This window comes from Lampetra fluviatilis (assembly GCF_964198595.1).
Source record: "Lampetra fluviatilis chromosome 45 unlocalized genomic scaffold, kcLamFluv1.1 SUPER_45_unloc_4, whole genome shotgun sequence".
Taxonomy (NCBI): Eukaryota; Metazoa; Chordata; class Hyperoartia; order Petromyzontiformes; family Petromyzontidae; genus Lampetra; species Lampetra fluviatilis.
In genome coordinates this window covers 37,501-53,896 of record NW_027620428.1, presented here as the reverse complement: position 1 = coordinate 53,896, position 16,396 = coordinate 37,501, and the positions used below count along the sequence as shown (strand labels likewise).

At 50.6% G+C, this 16,396-nt stretch overlaps 1 protein-coding gene across 2 annotated transcripts in view; it reads right to left on the bottom strand.

Moving 5' to 3' along the window:
* Positions 1 to 15,053: 15,053 nt before the first annotated feature.
* The window catches only part of GMCL1 (germ cell-less 1, spermatogenesis associated), a 30,945-nt gene continuing 29,602 nt past the window's right edge, over positions 15,054 to 16,396 (bottom strand). For both annotated transcript variants that reach the window (XM_078884497.1, XM_078884498.1), the window contains one exon: positions 15,054 to 16,396. This exon is cut by the window's right edge and continues 2,244 nt beyond it. The gene's annotated coding sequence lies outside the window, so the exon portion shown is untranslated.

The following is a 16,396-nucleotide window of genomic DNA, read 5'->3' as shown; positions in this document are numbered from 1 at the left end:
ACTTGCCCCTACAGCCCTGCTAGAGGCTACACGGGGATCTTTGTCTGTGTCTGTGTGTGTGTAACAGCACTTGCCCCTACAGCCCTGCTAGAGCCTACACGGGGATCTTTGTCTGTGTCTGTGTGTGTCTGTGTGTGTGTAACAGCACTTGCCCCTACAGCCCTGCTAGAGCCTACACGGGGGAGCTTTGTCTGTGTCTGCGTGTGTGTGTGTAACAGCACTTGCCCCTACAGCCCTGCTAGAGGCTACACGGGGTAGGTTTGTCTCTGTTAGGTGCTACTACTAGCAGTGCACTTGCCCCTACAGCCCCCTGCTGGAGGCTACCCGGGGGAGCTTTGCCTCTGGTACCCACCTGGGTGTCCCTCGCCCACCGACTCGGACGTGAAGAGGAACATGGCTCCCTCTTCGCTCTCCCCGGTCGCCTGAGGATTCATCGTGAACTCCGACGGGACTTTGAAAGGGGCACGAAAAAAACAACGAAAAGTTGAAAAAAGTAGAAAAGATTTAATGATTGGAAATCGATCTATTTTTTTTGTATCGTATCTTCAAAAAAAAAACCGACACGCGTGGAACGAAAATCGATCACGGGATCGATGCTTGTTGAACGAAAACGAGCAGATGGTTCTGTGACACGAGCTACCGTTCGATTCGCCCATTACGACGGAAACAAGGGAGAGAGGGGGGGGGGTGTCATTAGATGCGTCGAACAAAAACGAAAGATCCGCGGACCCCGCTCAGCTGACGCTCGATTGATCCCGGCAAGGGGAAAAAAAATGCATCGGGAGGATATCCGGAAAAAAAACAACAAAGTAGAAAAAAGTAGAAAAGATTGAATGATTGGAAATCGATATTTTTTTTTGTATCGTATCGTATCTTAAAAACAAGTATAACCCGTAAAAAACAAAGTTTTTCACTATCCTTTATATGCGTGGCGGCTAGAGTCCTCTCGTCCCTCTGGCTTGAGATGGCTGCCAGCTATGGGTCAGATGATTGCATGGCAGCATTAAGCAATTGGTAATTAAATATAATTTCACGAAAATAAATTGTCACGCACAACGAGTCTGTGTGCAAAATGTCAGCTCGATTGGATCACGGGAAGTGGGTTTAAAAACGACAGAAAGATTTGCACGGTCCTAAGCAAGCAAGCGAACTTAATATAAAGGCACGTAGAAGGGAAGTAATAAAATAGTAAAAATAAAACATAATAAAAAAATTATTAAAATATAATAAAATAATTATTTTATTATGTTTTATTTTTATTATTTTATTACTTCCCTTCTACGTGGTGACTTTACCGAAAGAACCAAGAAGATGAATCCCTGCAGTCATGAAAGCTTTAAATCAAAATTTAATATAACGGATTTAAAAACAACCGACACGCGTGGGACCAAAATCGATCACGGGGCTTGTCAATCGCTGATTCGTCGCTGAATCGGGGGAGCCGGATCGATGCTTTCGAACGAAAACGAGCAGACGGTTCTGTGACATGAGATCGACATCTACCGTTCGATTCATTAGAATGCGTCGAACGAAAAACGAAAGATCCGCGGACCCCGCTCAGCCGACGCTCGATTGATCCCGGCGAGAGAAAAAAATACATCGGGAGGATATCCGCCATCGATTTGGGTTGTTCTCGCGTAGAAAAACAAAAAAAAACGATCGATTTGACGTCCTCGCGCGAGATGAAAAGGTGCAATAAAAGTGTCGTGAGGTACGCGAAAATGAGCGACGGGTGCAACTTGTACTTTTAATTTGACGGAAGAAACGTCCGAAGTGGCCCCCCCGATCGATACTCAATTGATAGGTGAAGAAAAAAACGTCCAAAGTGGCCCCCCTGATCGATACTCAATTGATAGGTGAAGAAAAAAACGTCCAAAGTGGTCCAACCCGATCGATACTCAATTGATAGGTGAAGAAAAAAACGTCCAAAGTGGTCCAACCTGATCGATACTCAATTGATAGGTGAAGAAAAAAACGTACAAAGTGGTCCAACCTGAGCGACACTCAATTGATAGGTGAAGAAAAAAACGTCCAAAGTGGCCCCCCTGATCGATACTCAATTGATAGGTGAAGGAAGAAACGTCCAAAGTGGTCCAACCTGATCGATACTCAATTGATAGGTGAAGAAAAAAACGTCCAAAGTGGTTCAACCTGATCAATACTCAATTGATAGGTGAAGAAAAAAACGTCCAAAGTGGCCCCCCTGATCGATACTCAATTGATAGGTGAAGAAAAAAACGTCCAAAGTGGACCAACCTGATCGATACTCAATTGATAGATGAAGAAAAAAACGTCCAAAGTGGTCCAACCTGATCGATACTCAATTGATAGGTGAAGAAAAAAACGTACAAAGTGGTCCAACCTGATCGATACTCAATTGATAGGTGAAGAAAAAAACGTCCAAAGTGGTCCAACCTGATCGATACTCAATTGATAGGTGAAGAAAAAAACGTCCGAAGTGGTCCCCTGATCGATACTCAATTGATAGGTGAAGAAAAAAACGTACAAAGTTGTCCCTCTGATTGATACTCAATTGATAGGTGAAGAAAAAAACGTACAAAGTGGTCCAACCTGATCGATACTCAATTGATAGGTGAAGAAAAAAACGTCCGAAGTGGTCCCCTGATCGATACTCAATTGATAGGTGAAGAAAAAAACGTACAAAGTGGTCCAACCTGATCGATACTCAATTGATAGGTGAAGAAAAAAACGTACAAAGTGGTCCAACCTGATCGATACTCAATTGATAGGTGAAGAAAAAAACGTCCAAAGTGGCCCCCCTGATCGATACTCAATTGATAGGTGAAGGAAGAAACGTCCAAAGTGGTCCAACCTGATCGATACTCAATTGATAGGTGAAGAAAAAAACGTCCAAAGTGGTTCAACCTGATCGATACTCAATTGATAGGTGAAGAAAAAAACGTCCAAAGTGGTCCAACCTGATCGATACTCAATTGATAGGTGAAGAAAAAAACGTCCGAAGTGGTCCCCTGATCGATACTCAATTGATAGGTGAAGAAAAAAACGTACAAAGTGGTCCAACCTGATCGATACTCAATTGATAGGTGAAGAAAAAAACGTACAAAGTGGTCCAACCTGATCGATACTCAATTGATAGGTGAAGAAAAAAACATCCAAAGTGGCCCCCCTGATCGATACTCAATTGATAGGTGAAGGAAGAAACGTCCAAAGTGGTCCAACCTGATCGATACTCAATTGATAGGTGAAGAAAAAAACGTCCAAAGTGGTTCAACCTGATCGATACTCAATTGATAGGTGAAGAAAAAAACGTCCGAAGTGGTCCCCTGATCGATACTCAATTGATAGGTGAAGAAAAAAACGTACAAAGTTGTCCCTCTGATCGATACTCAATTGATAGGTGAAGAAAAAAACGTACAAAGTGGTCCAACCTGATCGATACTCAATTGATAGGTGAAGAAAAAAACGTCCGAAGTGGTCCCCTGATCGATACTCAATTGATAGGTGAAGAAAAAAACGTACAAAGTGGTCCAACCTGATCGATACTCAATTGATAGGTGAAGAAAAAAACGTCCGAAGTGGTCCCCTGATCGATACTCAATTGATAGGTGAAGAAAAAAACGTACAAAGTTGTCCCCCTGATCGATACTCAATTGATAGGTGAAGAAAAAAACGTACAAAGTGGTCCAACCCGATCGATACTCAATTGATAGGCGAATAAAAAAACGTACAAAGTGGTCCAACCTGATCGATACTCAATTGATAGGCGAAGAAAAAAACGTCCAAAGTGGTCCCTAATCGATAATCAGCTGACGATTAATACAAAAATCGATTTTTTAAAGTCGTTTTAAAACGAAAAGGCACGAGAGGAGTAGTAGAAAGAAAAAAATGGCCGCCGTCAAGGTTAAAATGGCGGCGGGTGGAGACCACGTGCCGAACTTCTCACGGTGAGGACGCCTCGCTCCTTATATAGGGGGGAGCCCCTGGGGGGGGTGGGGGGTGGGGGGGTGGTCACATGACCAACCCCATCTGTAGCCACGCCCCCAACCACCCCTCCCACCACCCCAGCCACCACCACCCTCTCTTCAGGCAGGCAAAACTGACTGAGATAAATACAAAGGTCCCCCGTGTAGCCTCTAGCAAAGACAAAGATAAAGGTGCCCTGGGTAGCCTCTAGCCAAGACAAAGATAAAGGTGCCCCGTGTAGCCTCTTACATAGAAAAAGATGCACCGTATAGCCTCTTACATAGACAAAGATGCACCGTGTAGCCTCTTACATAGACAAAGATGCACCGTGTAGCCTCTTACATAGACAAAGCTCCCTCCATGTAACCTCTTGGGGTCTTGGGTGGGGGCATAAGTAACCACGACCACCACTCCTCGCCTCCGGTTGATGGGAAGGCGAGCCCAAAGTAGCCCGGGGCTTACAGCTTCCCACACCTCACCGCCACGCTCCCACGCCCCCTTCATTCTTTTGTTCAGAAGAAGAGCCACTCCCTGTTGTTTGGCAGTCTCCTGCCCCAAGTAGAGGACTGTCCACCCCTCATGGTGGCAGGAGCCAGAGCCGGTCCACCGGACCTCCTGAATACCGCAGCGATCCAGGCGGTACCGGTCCAGCTCCCGACAGAGGAGTGGCAGCCTCTCCTCTGAGCACACACACACAATGACCAGTACACCAGACCTCCTGAACGCCACAGAGATCCAGGCGGTACCGGTCCAGCTCCCGACAGAGGAGTGGCAGCCTCTCCTCTGAGCACACACACACAATGACCAGTACACCGGACCTCCTGAATGCCGCAGAGATCCAGGCGGTACCGGTCCAGCTCCCGACAGAGGAGTGGCAGCCTCTCCTCTGAGCACACACACACAATGACCAGTACACCGGACCTCCTGAATGCCACAGAGATCCAGGCGGTACCGGTCCAGCTCCCGACAGAGGAGTGGCAGCCTCTCCTCTGAGCATACACACACAATGACCAGTACACCGACCTCCTGAATACCGCAGAGATCCAGGCGGTACCGGTCCAGCTCCCGACAGAGGAGTGGCAGCCTCTCCTCTGAGCACACACACACAATGACCAGTACACCGGACCTCCTGAATACCACAGAGATCCAGGCGGTACCGGTCCAGCTCCCGACAGAAGAGTGGCAGCCTCTCCTCCGCAGTGAGCGTTCTAACATTCCACGTGGCCACCCGCAATGCATTTTTGTTGTGTTTGGAGGAACCCCGAGGGTGAGGATTCAGTCTCCTACCTCCGCCAAATGGGGTTTGGCAAGGAGAAGTTACAGACGCCTGTCCCACCGGGGCTTCCAGCACAAGCTTCGTTCTATATTTTCCACGTGGTTTAGTTGAAGGTGGAGGGGTTAGCAACCCCTCGCACAAGTCCAGGGCCTCCGTTTGGCCGCACACAGACAGACAGATACACACACAGACACACATACAGACACCAGCACAGCCACACACACAGATACACACACAGACACACACACAGATACACAGACACACATACAGACACCATCACAGACAGACACACACACAGACGCACACACACATACACACACACACAGACACACACACCTCCTGTGGTTATTGACCACGAAGGGACCCCCCCCCCGCCCCCCCGGCCCCCCTCCGTGTTTGTTGTTCTCAGTTAATCATTTCGCCTCGTGACACTCCCCGTACCCCCCACCACCACCACCCCCCATCACCTATCGCTCTGTCTACTCGCTCCCAGAGGTCGCAAACGGGTTTTGATTCCTTACCCGTACCCGGCCGCACCAGGGTCGCAAACGGGTACCCGTATCCGGCCGTACCCGTTCCCTACCCGAAATGAGTGACAATCACGGTGACTCACCAGTGACTCACGGCCTACCCGTACCCGGCCGCACCAGGGTCGCAAACTCTCCCACTCACTCACTCACCCACCCACTAATTCAGCTACTCACTCACCCACCCACTCACCCACTCACTCACGAACTCACTCACTCACTCACCCACTCACCCATCCATGCACTCACCCACTCACTCACTCACGCACTCACTCACCCACTCACCCACCCACGCACTCACTCACCCACGCACTCACTCACCCACTCACTCACCCACTCACCCACTCACCCACTCACCCATTAATTCAGCTACTCACTCACCCACCCACTCACTCACTCACCCACTCACTCACTCACTCTCCCACTCACTCACCCACTAATTCAGCTACTCACTCACCCACCCACTCACTCACTCACCCACTCACTCACTCACCCACTAATTCAGCTACTCACTCACCCACCCACTCACCCACTCACTCACTCTCCCACTCACTCACTCACCCACTAATTCAGCTACTCACTCACCCACCCACTCACCCACTCACTCACGAACTCACTCACCCACTCACCCATCCATGCACTCACCCACTCACTCACTCAGACACTCACTCACCCACGCACCCACTCACCCACGCACCCACTCACCCACTTACTTACCCACCAACCAGAGGTCGCAAACGGGTTTTGATTCCTTACCCGTACCCGGCCGCACCAGGGTCGCAAACGGCTACCCGTACCTGGCCGGGTACAGCCAGATAATACGACAAATCGATCACCTTAAACACCCAGTCGTTCACAAAAGTTGAAGGCGGTATAGTACTATAGTAATAGAGCAAGTGCAGAATCACTGAACCGGAATTGACAGCTTGAAAGCGTAGTACAATAGGGTTTTACCCTTTCAACTGGTACAAAAAACTGACACCTTTATACAAGGCATCATGTTTGCAATAACCACAACACAAGCAGTCAAAAATGCAAACAAAAAGAAACAACTCTGATGATGATAATGATATGCACTGTTCTTGAAGTTGATTGGTCCACACCCGAGACAGCTTTCCTTAGAGCCTAGTCTCACATGGTGTTGGACCAGATGACAACCTCTCACCACTCACCCCCTAAACCACTCACTCCTCCACCCCCTCACTCACCACTCACCCCCTAAATCACTCACTCCCTCCCTCACCCACTCACTCACCCCTTCACCGTCTCACCACTCACCCCCTAAACCAATCACTCCTCCACCCACTCACTCACCACTCACCCCCTAAATCACTCACTCCCTCCCTCACCCACTCACTCACCCCTTCACCCTCTCACCACTCACCCCCTAAATCACTCACTCCCTCCCTCACCCACTCACTCACCCCTTCACCCTCTCACCAATCACCCCCTAAACCACTCACTCACTCACCCCCTCACTCACCCCCTCACTCACCACTCACCCCCTAAATCACTCACTCCCTCCCTCACCCACTCACCCCTTCACCCCTTCACCCTCTCACCACTCACCCCCTAAACCACTCACTCCTTCACCCACTCACTCACCCCCTCACTCACCACTCACCCCCTAAACCACTCACCAATCACCCCCTAAACCACTCACTCCCTCACCCACTCAATCACCTCCTCACTCACCACTCACCCCCTAAACCACTCACTCCCTCACCAACTCACTCATCACTCACTCCCTAAATCACTCACTCCCTCCCTCACCCACTCACCCCTTCACCCCTTCACCCTCTCACCACTCACCCCCTAAACCACTCACTCCTTCACCCACTCACTCATCACTCACCCCCTAAATCACTCACTCCCTCCCTAACCCACTCACTCACCCCCTAAATCACCACTCACCGCCTAAACCACTCACCACTCACCCCCTAAACCACTCACAATCACCGCCTAAACCACTCACTCCTCCACCCACTCACTCACCCCCTCACTCACCACTCACCCCCTAAGTCACTCACTCACTCCCTCCCTCTCTCACCCCTTCACCCTCTCACCACTCAACCCCTAAACCACTCACTCCTTCACCCACTCACTCACCCCCTCACTCACCCCCTAAATCACTCACTCCCTCCCTAACCCACTCACTCACCCCCTCACTCACCCCCTCACTCACCACTCACCCCCTAAACCACTCACTCCTCCACCCACTCACTCACCCCCTCACTCACCACTCACCGCCTAAACCACTCACCACTCACCCCCTAAATCACTCACTCCCTCACCCACTCACTCACCCCTTCACTCACCACTCACCGCCTAAACCACTCACCACTCACCCCCTAAACCACTCACTCCTCCACCCACTCACTCACCCCCTCACTCACCACTCACCCCCTAAATCACTCACTCCCTCCCTCACCCACTCACTCACCCTTTCACCCCTTCACCCCTTCACCCTCTCACCACTCACCCCCTAAACCACTCACTCCTCCACCCACTCACTCACCCCCTCACTCACCCCCTCACTCACCACTCACCCTCTAAACCACTCATTCCCTCACCCCCTCACTCACCCCCTCACTCACCCCCTCACCACCCCCTCACTCACCCCCTCACCACCCACACAGTCACGGTGAGTACGCGTTCTCGACGAAGCGGGGGGGGGGTCACGGTGTTTGTTTGCGTTCAACGAATTTTTGCGACATCTCGTTTCTAGCAAATAATTAAATAATAGAGGCGTCCACACACACACAGGCACACACAGACACACACAGGTACACACACAGGCACACACACACAGACACACACAGGCACACACACATAGGCACACACACACACACAGGCACACACACACACTGGCACACACACACACACAGGCACACACACACTGGCACACACACAGACACACACACTGGCACACACACACACAGGCACACACACACAGGCACACACACACACAGGCACACACACACACAGGCACACACACACACAGGCACACACACAGACACACACAGGCACACACACACACAGACACACACAGGTACACACACACAGGCACACACACACACACACGCACACACACTGGCACACACACAGACACACACAGGCACACACACACACACTGGCACACACACAGGCACACACACACACAGGCACACGCACACAGGTACACACACACAGGCACACACACACAGGCACACACAGGTACACACATACAGGCACACACACACAGGCACATACACACAGGCACACACACACTGGCACACACACAGACACACACAGATGACCGAGATGACTGGCTGATGCACCACCTGTGTCCCCTACTGTACCAACTTGCTGTGCTTTAGCCACCCGGCGCTCCGCTAGTTGTTGTGAGCGTCGCTCCTCCGCCCTCCGTTGTTGTTGGAGGGCGACTGCCTCCAACTGCCCAGTAGCGTCCTTCACGAGCCTCCTCCACTGAGGCCGATCTTGACACCGCTGGTACCAGTCATCGGCAAGTCCACTCAGCTCCACGTCCTCCTGTACCACATCACTCCATCTCTTCTCTAGCCCGTGCCGCGCCCGTTTAGCCCCCTCGATCCGGCCGAACAAAAGCTGTTTAGGCATGCGGTGGCTGGGCATGCGGGCTACATGACCCAGCCAACGCAGCCTTGCCTGCCGGAGGAGCTCACTGATGGGACTTTGCCCAGATCTTTCAAGGACTTGTGAGCTCCTCACACAATCCAGCCTGGTTAAACCCAGGATGGGTCGTAGGCAGGCCAGCCTAAATGTTTCCAACCGGCGAAGATGCTCCACTAGGGGGGTCCACGTTTCGCAAGCGTAGAGAAGGGAGGGAATGACCGTGGCCGAGAAGACCTGAAGCTTCGTGCGGAGCGACAGACCAGGTAGCTTCCACACAGCATTACGCAACCGATGAAAAGATATTGCCACTCGACTGATTCGGAGTGAGACCTCTGCTGATAAACTGGAGCCGGTCATAAGCACACTGCCCAGGTATGGGAAACTCTCCACTCTCTCCACACACAGGCACACACACACACACAGGTGCACACACACACACAGACACACACACTGGCACACACACAGACACACACACTGGTACACACACACACACAGGTGCACACACAGGCACACACACACACACAGACACACACACTGGCACACACACAAACACACACACAGGCACACAGACAAAGACAAAGATCCCCCCCGTAGCCTCTAGCAGGTCTGTAGGGGCAAGTGCTGTCACACACACAGCACCGCATGGCTCTCTGAACCTCCGAGCAAAGGCTGCGTTAAGCCTCCTCATTCTCTGACGTGGGACGCTGTAGACGGTGAGAATGGGCCTGTCGCTTTTTTCTCAGCCAGCCGGAACACCTCCTCAGTCAGCCAGTGCCTCTGGGGAGGTCTCGACCGCGTACCGAATGCAGCCATTGCAAGCTGCATGAGCCACGGTCCAACAAAACCCTCCCTTTTCTCCTCGGCATCAAGAGGAGTTGGGGGGACGATGCCAATCTCAGCTGGAAGCGATGATGACGTTTTCGCTTGCAACTTTCTTCGGCTAGCTGAGACCAGGCCACTGTGGGTTTGAATGGGGTCCTGGATGTACACCCACCAGCGGAGTGAAAGAATGGTAGGCGCATCTTCCAGATGACAAGCCGATGGTCAGTGGGCAGATGAACTTCACAGTGTAGGTCCTGGTGTCAAGAACATGGGCTTGTAGCTGCTGTTCCATCACTATGTAGTCCAGCAGATGTTCTTGCTTGGACCCGGAGTGCATCCATGACGTTGTGTGGATGTGCTGATGCCAGAACAGCGTGTTGGTAATTCCAAGCCCATGGGCTGCACAAAAGTCTAGCAGCCTCCTAACCGTTATTATTGAGCTGATCTGGCCCATGCCTTCCAATCACTCCAGACCAGGTGCCAGCATCATGACCAACTCGGGCATCAAAGTCACCCAACAAGATGACTATGTCCCGAGTGGCTACTTTAGCCAGCACCTGTGACAGGAGGTCATAGAAGGCATCAGACTCAACGGCCTTGCCTGCATCCCTCCACGGATGTTCGCTTTCGGTGGGGGCATAAGTAACCACGACCACCACTCTTCGCCTCTGGTTGATGGGAAGGTGAGCCCAAAGTAGCCTGGGGCTTACAGCTTCCCACACCTCACCGCCACGCTCCCACGCCCCCCTCATTCTTTTGTTCAGAAGAAGAACCACCCCCTGTTGTTTGGCAGTCTCCTGCCCCGAGTAGAGGACTGTCCACCCCTCATCGTGGCAGGAGCCAGAGCCAGTCCACTGGACCTCTTTGATCCAGGCGGTACCGGTCCAGCTCCCGGCAGTAGAGTGGCAGCCTCTCTCCTCCGCAGCGAGCGTTTGAACATTCCAAGTGGCCACCCACAGTGGCTTTTTATTCTAGATTTGAAGCTTTCGTGACTGCAAGGATTCATATTCTTAGGTTTTTTCGGTAAAGTCACCGTGTAGGTAAAAAATGTAAATTAATAAAAGTAAAATAAAAATAAAATCACGACGTTTCGGAGGCAACACAAGCTTCCGTCTTCATGTGGAACCGTCACAGCCACGACAGCTGTATCAAGTGAATGAGAGATTGCAAGAGCTACCACTCCGTATATATAATGGTTGGAGAGGGGGGAAGGGCCAAGTACGGCACACTTTTTATTAATATGATAAGGTGAGGCTTAAGACTAAGAATAGACTACATAACAAAATACCATTATACATACGGAGTGGTAGCTCTTGCAATCTCTCATTTACTTGATACAGCTGTCGTGGCTGTGACGGTTCCACCTGAAGACGGAAGCTTGTGTTGCCTCCGAAACGTCGTGATTTTATTTTAATTTTATTAATTTTAATTTTTTACCTACACGGTGACTTTACCGAAAAAACCTAAGAACGTGGCTTTTTATTGTTTCTGGAGGAACCCCGAACACAAGGATTCAATGTTCTGGTTCCGCCAATTGGGGTTTTGACAGACGTATTAGGCACCTGTCTTCCTGGGGCCTCTGGCACAAGCTTCGTTCTATATTTTTCACGTGGTTTAGTGGCAGAGGTCGCAAACGGGTTTTGATTCCTTACCCGTACCCGGCCACACCAGGGTCGCAAACGGGTACCCGTACCCTACCCGATACCCGGCTACCCGTACCCGGCTGGGTACGGGTAGCCGGGTATCGGGTACCCGATTGCGACCTCTGGGATGAAGCCATGTTGCAGGCGTGGGTGGGTTGATTCTAGGAACTTGAATTGTGAGAAGAGACAAGACGCTGGGAAATGAGTGACAAACGGTGACTCACCAGTGACTCACGGCCTACCCGTACCCGGCCGCACCAGGGTCGCAAACGGCTACCCGGTAGGGTACGGGTACTCGGTTGCGACCTCTGCTATTGGGCCAAGTGCTGTTAGCAAGCACCTATGAAGGCTGGCACGGCACAGGAGGGGGTGGGTGGCCAGCACCACGCCCGACCGCCTTTGTCTCCCCATTGGCGAATCTTTACACACTCACCGCACCAGGTACTCATTTTTTGGCTGAATCAACCTAGGGAAGGCCCAGGACCGGTTTACCTGATCGTCACTGGTGTTGGCTGTGATCAGGAATCGAACTCGGGTGACCAGGTTCTCAGCAGAGTGCTAACTACTACACCACCGGTCAGATACACAGACACGCACAGATCCAGACACACACAGACACACACGAATAAACACAGAGCCACGTGTCCATCCCTTATCGCTCTCCCTCCCTCCCTCCCCCTCTATCTTTCTCCTTATCTCATTCCCGCCCTCGCCGATCAGAGGAGGCTGCTGCCCACGTGATGCACAACGCCCCCTCCCCTCCCACCTCCCGCCTCTTTTGTGTGCAAAATCCCAGTGGGATGCAAGTCAAACAACAACAACAAGACAACTTAGATTAAGGCCATCAGTCTAACTCTGTACTACAACAACACAAACAACCACAAGACAACTTAGATTAAGGCCATCAGTCTAACTCTGTACTACAACAACACAAACAAACAACAACAACCACAAGACAACTTAGATTAAGGCCATCAGTCTAACTCTGTACTACAACAAACAAACATGGCCAAACCGAAAAACTTTTCAAAAATCACCAAAATAAAGCCATAAAAACAATGAAACAGCAGTGATCATAGGAACTGTGACCGAATTTTCACAATAAACAACATGTACTACCAAACTCTGCAGCCATAGCTGGCTGCATGAGTCACTCCACAACAGCAGCAGGAGCATCAGTCGGAGTATCAACATTTTTTCAATGCACCTTTAAGATCAGCGCACTAAATCAAAACACAAGGTCATACTTTGCAGCGATCATCCGGGGCGATGACGAGGGTCATTGTCTCCCTGCAAGGCACACTTTCGGTTCAGCTTCAAAGCTCACGGGCGGACAGGCCTGACCATTCGCCTCCAATCTTAATTTTGGAGCTTTCGTGACTGCAGGAATTATTCTTTGGTTCTTTCGGTAAAGTGACGTATAAAGATAAAATAATAAATTAAATAACAGCATACTACGACGTTTCGATTGCAACACAAGCAATCGTCATCAGGTATAAATGAAATAGCAACAAAAATCTAACCAGAAAACCACAGACAGACATATAAGCAAACAGATATCACCAAGATACATAGAGAGAGAGTAACACAGTCACAGAGAGGGAGATCGTCTCTGTGGCGAGGCCTTAAATAGACAGAGGGGGGGCGGAGGCAGAGAGAGGGAGGGGTTAGAGAAAAAAATGTACATGTCAATGAGTACGAAGAACGCGTAGTAAAGTACGCAGTCGTCTGATACAATTGTAATGTGAGGACATATCCAGGTTGCTGTTGGATTACACCTCGTCCGATGATTGGCTCTGCCCCACAGCCAATGGGGAGAAGTCTAGGGGCGTGGCCCTAACGTCATGGCAAGGTGACAGCTGTAAGTAGAGGATTGGTTCTGCTGGCTTTGACCACAGCCAATGGGGAGACGAGTCAGGGGCGTGGTCCCGGGAGCCTACGATGGAGTCTGGAAGATTCCAGAGGCTAACCAGGATTGGTGGAAAGGTACCATGCGACCCGGCTATTAAAAGGGGTGGAGACGAACAACACGTGGTCAGATCTGGAGGGTGAGGCCACGCTGGAGCGGGGTCCAGGCTGCACCACGTGGTCCAGGCTGTACCACGTGGTCCAGGCTGCCACGTGGTCCATCCTGCCCACGTGGTCCAGGCTGCCCACGTGGTCCAGGCTGCCACGTGGTCCAGCCTGCCCACGTGGTACAGGCTGCCACGTGGTCCAGGCTACCCACGTGGTCCAGGCTACCCACGTGGTCCAGGCTGCCACGTGGTCCAGGCTGCCACGTGGTCCAGGCTGCCCACGTGGTCCAGGCTGCCACGTGGTCCAGCCTGCCCACGTGGTACAGGCTGCCACGTGGTCCAGGCTGCCCACGTGATCCAGGCTGCCACGTGGTCCAGGCTGCCACGTGGTCCAGCCTGCCCACGTGGTACAGGCTGCCACGTGGTCCAGGCTGCCCACGTGGTCCAGGCTACCCACGTGGTCCAGGCTACCCACGTGGTCCAGGCTACCCACGTGGTCCAGGCTGCCACGTGGTCCAGGCTGCCACGTGGTCCAGGCTGCCACGTGGTCCAGGCTGCCCACGTGGTCCAGGCTGCCACGTGGTCCAGGCTGCCCACGTGATCCAGGCTGCCACGTGGTCCAGGCTGCCCACGTGGTCCAGGCTGCCACGTGGCCGCGCGTGTCTCTCTCTCCCTCTCACGCTGTCTGTCAGCAGCGTGAAGGGGTGTTGTAAAAGAAAGGCAAAACAGGTCCCTGCGGGGTGGGCTGGTAGGAACGAACAAATGAAAGGCTATTATAAAATGAAATGGCGGGGGTACGATACGAAGGGTGAGTTTGAGGCCTAGTTCTAGGCTTTAGGCCTAGCTGTAGGCCGCTGTGAGTTAATTTATAATTTAAATGTTTTAATTAAAAACTATCTCAGGGAATTATAAGGGAATGTTACACTTGTTTAGCCAGGAAAGCCTGAGTCTAAAGGTTTTTGTAGGGTCCTGCCAAGTGTTTGCAGTAGGGGGCGATGTTGCTACACCTAATCGGACATCGGATGGACGATATAATCTATTGTAGGCTGGTTCACTTCGTTCCTACCAGTAAAACCTAAGAAGATGAATCCCTGCACAGTCACGAAAGCTTCAGATCTAGAATTAGACACACGGCAGTTGTTCCAAACGAGCGAGCGGGTCCCACACATGAACTCAAGCAGAAAGTGCCGTGATGTTGCCAGACGGGCGAAAGTCCGTTCTTTATTACAGCCGCCGCCAACCCCATCGGTCGATCCAGTTACCAAGCCATCGATAGTTTAAATAAATAACTAAGCCATCGATCATTCTAATCATCAAGCCATAGATGGTTCAAATCAATCACCAAGCCATCGATAGTTTAAATCATCAAGCCATAGATCATTCTAATCAACAAGCCATCGATTGTTTAAATCAATCACCAAGCCATCGATAGTTTAAATCAGTCACCAAGCCATCGATAGTTTAAATCAATAACTAAGCCATCGATCGTTCTAATCGTCAAGCCATAGATTGTTTAAATCAATCACCAAGCCATCGATCATTCCAATCACCAAGCCATCGATCATTCAAATCAATTACCAAGCCATCGATCATTCAAATCAATCACCAAGCCATCGATCATTCAAATCAATCACCAAGCCATCGATCATTCCAATCACCAAGCCATCGATCGTACAAATCAATCACCAAGCCATCGATAGTTCTAATCAATCACCAAGCCATCGATTGTTCAAATCGATCACCAAGCCATCGATCGTTCCGTTGCAATCTACACCAAGGCTCCAGTTAGTTGATGCGGGGGATGACGCGGTAGAGCTGAGATGGGGGTCGAGTTACTCCACCTCTGTGTCTCTCTCCATCCATCTCCCTCCATCTCTCCCCATCTCTGTGTCTCTCTCCCCCCCATCTCCCTATGTATCTGCATCTCTCTCTCTCTCTCCATCCATCTCTCTCCAACTCTCTCCATCTCTCTCCATCTCTCCCCATCCATCTCTCTCCATCCATCTCTCTCTCCCCATCTCTCTCCCCATCTCCCCTTCACACCCTCCCTTTCCCCCCCAGCAAAAAAATAAAATCAGGCGAGCGGAGAAATACAACAACAATAATACTCCCGTTTGTGTATTCATTCATATACAAACTATGTTTTTAAACAATACGACCGTACTGACGCTAGAAAAGCTGACGGCAACACAAACCACCCCAACACTTTTCGATTTAAAGCTTTCGTGACGACTGCAGGGATTCATCTTCTTGGTTCTTTTCGGTAAAGTCGTCACGTAGAAGGGAAGTAATAAAACAATAAAAATAAAATATAATAAAATACAATTCTCACAAGAATTGTATTTTATTATGTTTTATATTTTTTATTCTCACAAGAATTGTATTTTATTATGTTTCATTTTTATTATTTTATTATTTCCCTTCTACGTGACTTTACCGAAAGAACCGAGAAGATGAACCCCCAACACTTGCGATGGTTCAGAAGCCTCGGTTGCCATGTACAAAGCGTTTAACTCTGCTTCACTTTAGCAGATA